Source organism: Carlito syrichta, unplaced genomic scaffold, assembly GCF_000164805.1.
Source record: "Carlito syrichta isolate Samal-C Ts95f unplaced genomic scaffold, Tarsius_syrichta-2.0.1 Scaffold307674, whole genome shotgun sequence".
Classification (NCBI taxonomy): domain Eukaryota; kingdom Metazoa; phylum Chordata; class Mammalia; order Primates; family Tarsiidae; genus Carlito; species Carlito syrichta.
The window spans coordinates 717,131-725,864 of NW_007251770.1; positions in this window are offsets into that span (position 1 = coordinate 717,131).

Below are 8,734 nucleotides of genomic sequence, written 5' to 3' on the forward strand. Positions count from 1 at the left end.
TTGGGGTATTTGAAGGAGAGGAATGGCAAATTACTTAAAGCGGGGCTTAATCATATGAGCTTAATTATTTAGTGTTTACTCTGTGTCAGGCTTTTTTTTAATGTATTACATCAATTATATGTTGTAAAAAGGCAGAAAAACGCTAAAAGAATAACTGATGGTTTTTTCATCCAAGAAACAACAACCAAATAATTGCTTGGGGTAAGATTGGGTAAATAGGGAGGGTGGCACACAGGAGCCCAGCCATTTTTGGTCAAACACTGCTGAGCATTCAGTGTGGTGTGGGCAGGTGTGCTCCTAAATCAGCCATCATTAATTGGGGAAGAAGACAGTGCATCAACAACAAGATGACAGCAAATAATTATGGACATGGGGCAGAGTGGAAACATTGGGGAACCATCGCATGGAGTGTTGAGAAAGTGAGAGGAAGAACGATCCTTCATTCATGACACTATTTGCCAACTTGGCATTTCCTGAAACACCTTCAGGTTTTAGAAATCACCTAGAAGGACTAAAAAAACTCACTGAAATCAGTTATACTCCTGGTTATAGTAATTACAGGGAAAGCATATAGATTAAAATCAGTCAAGGCAGGCGACTCATGGGGCAGAGAACGGAAGGGTTCCAAATAGGTGTTTTCTCCCAGTGGAATCAGGAACAGTGTTAACTCCTTCTGATAACAATGTGTGACAATACACACAGAGAATTTGCCAAGTAGGGAAGATCATCTGAGTCTTGGTGGCTTCATTAAGTAAACAGGTTGACTGCTTTGTGGATCATCTCGTTCTCCATCTCTGCTGAAGATGAAGCTAATAGCACATAACCCAAAGCCCCCACATAAATAACATTGTTAGCCTTCATAGCATGGCCAGACCGCATTCCAAACTAAGGCACTCCTATCAGGCATGACATTTCAAAGACTAAGAGATGACTTCTCAGAACCTGAGGGCAAACGTCAGACCTCTCTTTAAGAAAGTTAAAATTTTTAATACACAAGTGTCAATAGGTTGTGAGTTTTTACCAAAGGAGTGGTAACTGGGTATTTAGAGTTCCCAAGAGGACTTGTAGTGTAGCTTATATAAAGTACTAGAAAGGTACTTCTTAAACAAACATTTAAAGACAATTAGATGATGAAAAGTTTAAGAGATTAGTAGGGTGGCGATAATGGAGATAAGTCAGGCTTAAAATTTAATGAAGTTCAAAATTTACAAAAATTTATCAGATTTAGTTTGTGATTTCTACTGTATAGAGAATATGAGTGACAAAATAAGAAATGAAGTTACTAATAAAGAGAGAGAAAGAATTTTTGAATATTGTATTATCTATTTTGTGAAGTGATGCAGATAATTGGCATTATTCAAAGACTTTGCATTGCTAAAGATAGTAGTACATCCTTCTAATTTATCTAGATCTAATAGAAAATAGCACAAACATTGCATCATGCTGCATATTATGTAAACAAATAGTATGATTTTTCTATTATATGATCTATATATTATAGTGAGATCATCATTTATATTCTTTAATAATCAGAGATATTTAAACAAGTATACATTAAGTGATAGCATTTGAAATACATATTGAGAAAAAGACAAATAGAAATAACAAGTCTCTTACCTGAAACCTGAATAAATTAATAGATACGCATTATTTTAATATTAAGGTTAGTAAGTATGCAGAAAAAATCAATTATTTTCTTGGAAACATATTATAAAATACATAATTAATTAACTAATAACCATGTAGCAATGTTCAGCGAAAGCCTACTCTGAGAAATAGGGAAATAGAAAACATTAAACCTACTTATACTTATTACGAATTATAAGTTACAGGTCTTGTTAATAAGCTCAGTAAAAGAGAAAAATTTGAAGATTCTTATAAATGAATTACAAGATTTATGACCAGCTGTTATATAAGAATTATCTTCTGAAAATTATTAGGTACTTAATTTTCTTTTTTCTCTTACAACGTGGGGCAATTTTCTCCACAATTCTCTGACAAAAGAGACCTACTACAGGTGAATGCTCTCTCTTATCAGAGTAAATCTATACTGTTGTCTTTTACCTTCCCATCAACCAAATCAATCTTACACTTTTTCTAGCACTAAGAGCCTCTATAAATCCCTGGTAAGTAAAATATTTTACTTTACTTCACTGGTCTTATATTTTTAATCAACTTTATTGAGATATGATTTTCCATTTTAACTGTGCACTTAATTGGCCTTGGCCAATGTAAATACTCATGTAATCTCCTCCTCAATCATGATATATAGTATTTCCATTACTTTAAAAGTTTTCAAGTTTTCATCCGTCCCTTTGAGGTCAATCTCTACTCCCAAATCTAGGCCACAAGCAGACATTCAATTATTTTCTGTCACTGTCAATTAGTTTTGATAGTTCTAGAATTTCAGATAAATGGAATTATACAGTATGTCCTCTTTTGTCCTTGGCCTCTTTTGCTTTTCAATGCAAATAAATGTGTGAATGTATCAATTGTTCATTTCTTTTATTGCTGAATAATATTTCACTGTATAGATGTGACAAATCAAGTAAGTCTTTTAAATTGTAATGGTATCTCGTCATAACTTTAATTTCCATTTCTCTGATTAAAATGTCATCAAGCATTCTGTTGTGTTTAAAGGCCATTTGATAATCTTCTTTACAAAATATTTTTCAAAAAAAAATCCATTAAAATTAGATTATTTGCCTTGTTATTGAGTTTTAATTGTTATTTATATGTTCTAGATAGGTATCTTCTGCCAGATATATACCTTGCATATATCTTCTTCCAGTCTGTAGCATGTCTTTCATTTTCTTAATGGTGTTTTTCAAAGAACTGAAAAGCTTGTTTGTTTTAATTTTGATGAAGTTCAGTTTATAATTTTTATTCCCATAGTTATAAGAAATCTTTTTTTACCCTAAGTTTACTAAGATTTTATTCTTAACTTTTATAATTTCAGCTATTATGTTTACTATGTGATCTGTATTGCACTAATTTTTTACATGTGTGAAGTAAAGACAGAGGTTGTGTTTCAGCATGGATATTCAGTTGTTCCTGCAACAGCGTTTTATTGCACTGGTTCACTAAACCACAATTCTCAAACTGTGATATGGAGAGAACACATGTGAATGCAATGGATTGCATTCTAGAGAAACTGGACTGTTTATCAATGCACAGTGGACATGTCTAACCTTTGCTTCAGAGGTATTATCTTTATCTACTAAGGCTGCATTTTATACAATCATCCTTAAATACATAGTTTAGAGGAAATTCCCACAGTGCCTTTGATCCCAATATTTTATACAGAAATGTGGGAAACCATAGAAAATTGTTTTCCTTGGCTTCTCTTTTTCTTGGTTTCTTATGTTTTCAGTTTGCTGAGCTTCTTGATCTAAATTTATTTATTTTGCATAAAATTTGGGATAATTTCTATTGCAATTTCTTTAAATTCATGAATATTTCTATTGCGATGTAAAATAAACAAATAGTAGAGGAACTGTTCTAGATTAAAACAGATTAATATATTTGTTGGTGCTATTAAAATTTGGATATAAACCAGGTTTGGTGGCTCAGCCTGTAATCCCGCGACTTGGGAGGCTGAGGTGAGTGAGTTTCCTGAGCCCGCGGGTTCGAGACCCGCCTGGGCAACTTGGCGAGCCCTCATCTCCACAATAAATCAAAAATCAACCAGGCGTGGCAGCGTGTGCCTGTAGGTCCAGCTACTTGGAAGGCTGAGGTGGAAGGATCGCTACAGACCAGCAGGTCGAGGCTGCGGTGGTCAGGAGCGGCCACCGCACTCCAGTCTGGGCGACAGAGTGAGACTCCAACAAAAAAAGAAAATTGCATATATACTAAATAATTTATACTAGGAAATTATTGTTAATTTTCTTCGAAGAAATAATGGGATAGAGATTACATAGAAAAATGTCCACATTTTAGCCAGGCGCAGTGGCTCATGCCCATAATCCCAGCACTTTGGGAGGCAGAGGTAAGCGGATTGTTTGAGCCCAGGGGTTTGAGACCAGCCTGAGCAACACGGCAACACCTCGTCTCTATAATAAATTAAAAAATTAGCCAGACGTGATGGTTCACGCCTGTAGTTCTAGCTACTTGGAAGGCTGAGGCAGAAGGATTGCCTGAGCCCAGCAGGTCAAGGCTGCAGTAGCTATGAGCGTGCCACTACATTCCAGCCTGGGAAACAGAATGAGACTCTGACTCAAAAGGAAAAGAAAAGAAAAAGTCCTGATTTTTATGTATAGATTTTAAATTATTTTGATAGTAAAATATTAACAGAGTCTGTAGCTTGTTTTCAATGTCTTAATAAAGAATATGAAACAAAAATAAAAATTGTATATTTATAGATACCTAAATAAATAAAGCAATTACTAATGAATTTAGGTGGCAGATATACATATATTTATAATCACATGTTTATATTTTTCGTTTGAAAATTTTCAAAATTAAAAATTATAAAAATAAAAATAATACTATAAAAATAACTTAGATTCTAACTTGCTAGGATACACAGAACGGTGTATTTCATGTGGGTTTAAGAATATTCCCTTCAAATATTGGAAATTAGAGTAGTGGCTTGGATAATAAATTTAAACAATTCTACTGGTAAATGTTTCTGAAGTTCAGAATACTGAAGTTCAAGATTTAGAGGATTGTATTCAGGAAAATCATATTGATCCCATAGCATCTTATTTATGGAAGTAAACCAGGTTTACATACACCACAGAATAGGAGATGAATACATTATCCAAAATCTATTAGTGCGTCAAAGTACTTTTCTAGACTGGCTTTATGAGGATTATTACAAGAAGTATTATGGTCACATGTATTATATATTCATATATATGTATTGCTTCATTTCATATACTGTTTTTTTCTATTTCCATTGAGTTTGATGTGCATTTAATAACAATGAGTTCACTTCACCAAAGAAAAAGTAGTTATGAATGTTCTGTAAATTTTCTTATCATTGGGAAAAAGTTTCTCATTAGTTTTTTATACGGTAAAGAGTGAATCATTTTACATTTCTTTTCTAATTACTGGAATCCTTGAACAGGCAAGTCTTAATGGGATGCCTGCTGAGATCCCTGTCACAATTTTACAGAGTTTATTACTTTTTGATGGCCTCTGTAAATCCTGCAATTTTGTAGCCCTGTGAGATTGGAAAATTTCAGAAATTCTTACCTTCCTTTGTGTAATTGAATAAGCAGAGCTATAGTTATTATGACTAAAACTTTGCATTAGAAGAAAAAAATTAGGCTGGGTGCGGTGATTCACGCCTGTAATCCCAGAACTTTGAGAAGCAGAGGGGAGGGGATTGCCTGAGCTCAGGGTTTTGAGACCGGCCTGGGCAACTTGGCAAGATTTCATCTCTACACTGAATCAAAAAATTAGCTGAACATGGTGGCATACACCTATAGTTCCAGCTACTTGAAAGGTTGAAGTGGAAGGATCACCTGAACCCAACAGGTCGAGGCTGTGGTGGCCGTGAGTGTGCCACTGCACTCCACCCTGGGTAACAGAGTGAAACTCCGATTCCAAATACAAAAGTATTATTTATGCCATTTTAAATAGAAGAAACAAGTCATTCATGTATTATATGTATATGCACATACACAAATTATATATAATATTTAACTGTTTTCAAATACTGGAAATAATTTTTAGAGTGCTCTTTCTTTATCTCTCTGTTCTCTCTCATCCCTTTCATTCAATTTAGAAAAAAATGGCTGAAAAAAATATTTTATATAATAATCATGGTTAATGATGAGTATGTGTTGAAATGGAATGTCTTATGCTTTTAAATAGTAATTTAGAATTCCATATCCAGATGTTTGTATGTGAATACTGTTTGATGTAGTGTTTCTACTTCTAAAAATATACCTAATTAACAAATAAAATTTCAAAGTGACTGCATTCTATGTAAAACATGTAACAATTGAAGTGTGGCAAATATTTGGGATAAAAAATTCAATAAAAGGAGTTGATTACAAAAATTAGTTTATAGTTATCAAATTTTAATATTTTTACAACTAAAATGAGGTGGGGTTTTTTGTTTTTTGAGGGTTTTTTTGAGTAGGAGTCTCATTCTGTCACCCAGACTGGAGTGCAGTGGCACACTCCCGGCCACCGCAGCCTCGACCTGCTGGGCTCCGGCGATCCTTCCACCTCAGCCTTCCAAGTAGCTGGAGCTATAGGAGCGCGCTACCACGCCCGGCTAATTTTTTATTTTCTGTAGAGACGAGGTCTCGCCAAGTTGCCCAGGATGTCTCAAGCCCGTGGGCTCAGGCAATCCTCTCGCATTGGCCTCCCAAATCACGTTTGCTTGTATTTCAGGTTGAGCCACTGAGCCTGGCCAGAGGTTTTTCAAAACTATTGACATAAAAATGATAATATTGAATATAAAAAAAGAATGCAAAAATATATACTCAATATGATTTTATCTGTCATATACTAGTGTAGAAGAAAATCTGTAAAATATATGAATTTAAATAATCATTGTCTTTAGGTAAAAGAGTAGTAGATAATGTATATTTCACTGGTACAGGGCCACACTCATTTTTTTTTTTTTTTTTGCATACTGTCTATAATTTATTTCATGCTACAAGAGCAATGATGGGTAAATGTGATATCTAGAATTAGGACTAGCAAAACCTCAAATTTTTGCTCTCTATCCCTTTACAGAAAAATCTTTCAGTTTCAATAAGCTCAAGTCTCAAATCAAACAAAAGTTCTAATAAAAACCAACAGCAACAAAAACTGTATGCACTAAGAAGTGATATAAAATAATTTATTATATAAGACTTGCATTTATCAGACAAATTTATTAAAATTTTGCTTATAACTAAAATTGTGATTTCATTTACTCACTAATTTAAAGCAGAGAATCAAGTGACTCATAATAAAGAAATATATTTCAACTTACTCTTTTAGAAAGAATTAAAGCTTCAAATGCAGAAGCATGGTTTTATATCTTTATTTTCACATAGCATCTCTTTAAAGAGATGATAACAATAAAATAAAATAAAAATTAAAAAATAGATGTTTCTATCTAGAAGTTGGCTAATACTTCAATTATGGCCATTATTAAAAGAAGAATGGAACTCAGGGCCAACAACTCACTTACCTCTCTTTCCCTTCACGGTTATTTCTGTCTTACTTTGAGTCCTAACTCATCAACTATGTAAACCACAGAATTCTTTGACATTCACAATATAGTAGTGCTCTTAAAAAAACGAAAGCACCTCATGGACAATAAGGATGAAATCAATACACCGTGTCAATGGACAAAGGCCTAAAATCACAACACTCAAGTGAAAGGTGCAGGATTCTATAAATGCTTTCGGAATTGCTTTTAGTATAGTGTTTCTTAGATGTTGCTATTGATTTTCTGAAAAGGGAGTTTAGAAGCCCCAATTGTCTGGAATATAATTTTTCAGTTTTCCTAAACTTATGCTAGATTTCTTTTCCTCCTGTTTTTCACTATAATTCTACATTGTTGACTTTTTATTCTACCTTCACTCGCTCCTTAAAAAGAAGACTTGACCCTCTTTGGCAGAGGGTGAAAGCATCCTAATCATCAGGCTGCAAAGCTTTCTACAATTCCCAGACACTTTAAACAGGCTACTGAGAGAGTAATTGCAGTTCTTTCTCAGGTTAAGTTTCTTTTCTTGTAGTAGCATCAACAGCAGACAAAGTGTGGTTACAAGACTACACCCCCCCCAAAAAAAATCTAGCTCAGTGAATCTGAAATGACTACCTTCAAGTAAGTGGAAGAAATAATATACTTGCATTGAACCCAAGAGGTTCTCATGCACACAGTCTCAATATACTTTTATTTTGCTAACTATTGGGTTTCTCCCTTGTGAACTCACGCTTGGTCCATCTCACAAATGCCTCCCAAATCTTTGTCTACATCTTTAAAAAGGTAGCACCATCTAGACCACACACACAAAAGAGAACTAATTACTCTTTTCTAAATGGACCAAGCACTTTGTTACTTACCTCATTATAATCTCATTAGCATGTGGGAGAGCTCTATAACTTTACTTCCAGGAATGGTGCTCTTGCAGTTTAATCTTTGTTCAGAAGACTTTTCAACATATCTGGATTTCTACAGTGACCTTAGTCCATTGTACAATTAAAACCAGAAGCATACAAAAATGAAATATGGTCTCACAATCTTGATTCTGCAAACTAACTATGTAAATGATTCCTTTTTATCTTACTGAGCAGGGCATCTTAGCATAAAATGCAAAACATTTTCAAATATTCATATAACATGATTTTAATCAGTGGTTTGAAAAGTTAAAAATTTCAGTTAGAAATTTGGTAGGAGAGGAAAAAAACAAGGTAAATAGCTCAGAGCAGTGTGAACTATATAAGGTATACAACATGTATTGGGCCCAGAGATGCGAGTGGCTCTTTAGTCAATTTCCTGACCCCACATCCATTCATGAGGACAATTGGTTAAAATTATATTTTCCCTACTAGGCCATTATCTTTATGCTCATGGAATTTTTGTTACCAAAAAAATGTATAGACAACCTATAACCCTATAACCATTTTCAGGTCCCATGGCACATGGAAGACTCATTTCTAGAATTATCTGTTTGATGATAATAGCTTCAAAATCAATACTGTTGGATTTGGGGGAAGGACATAGTTTGACTTGCCTTTATAGTCAATTATTCAAAGGCAAAAAGGAGTCAGGCCTAGA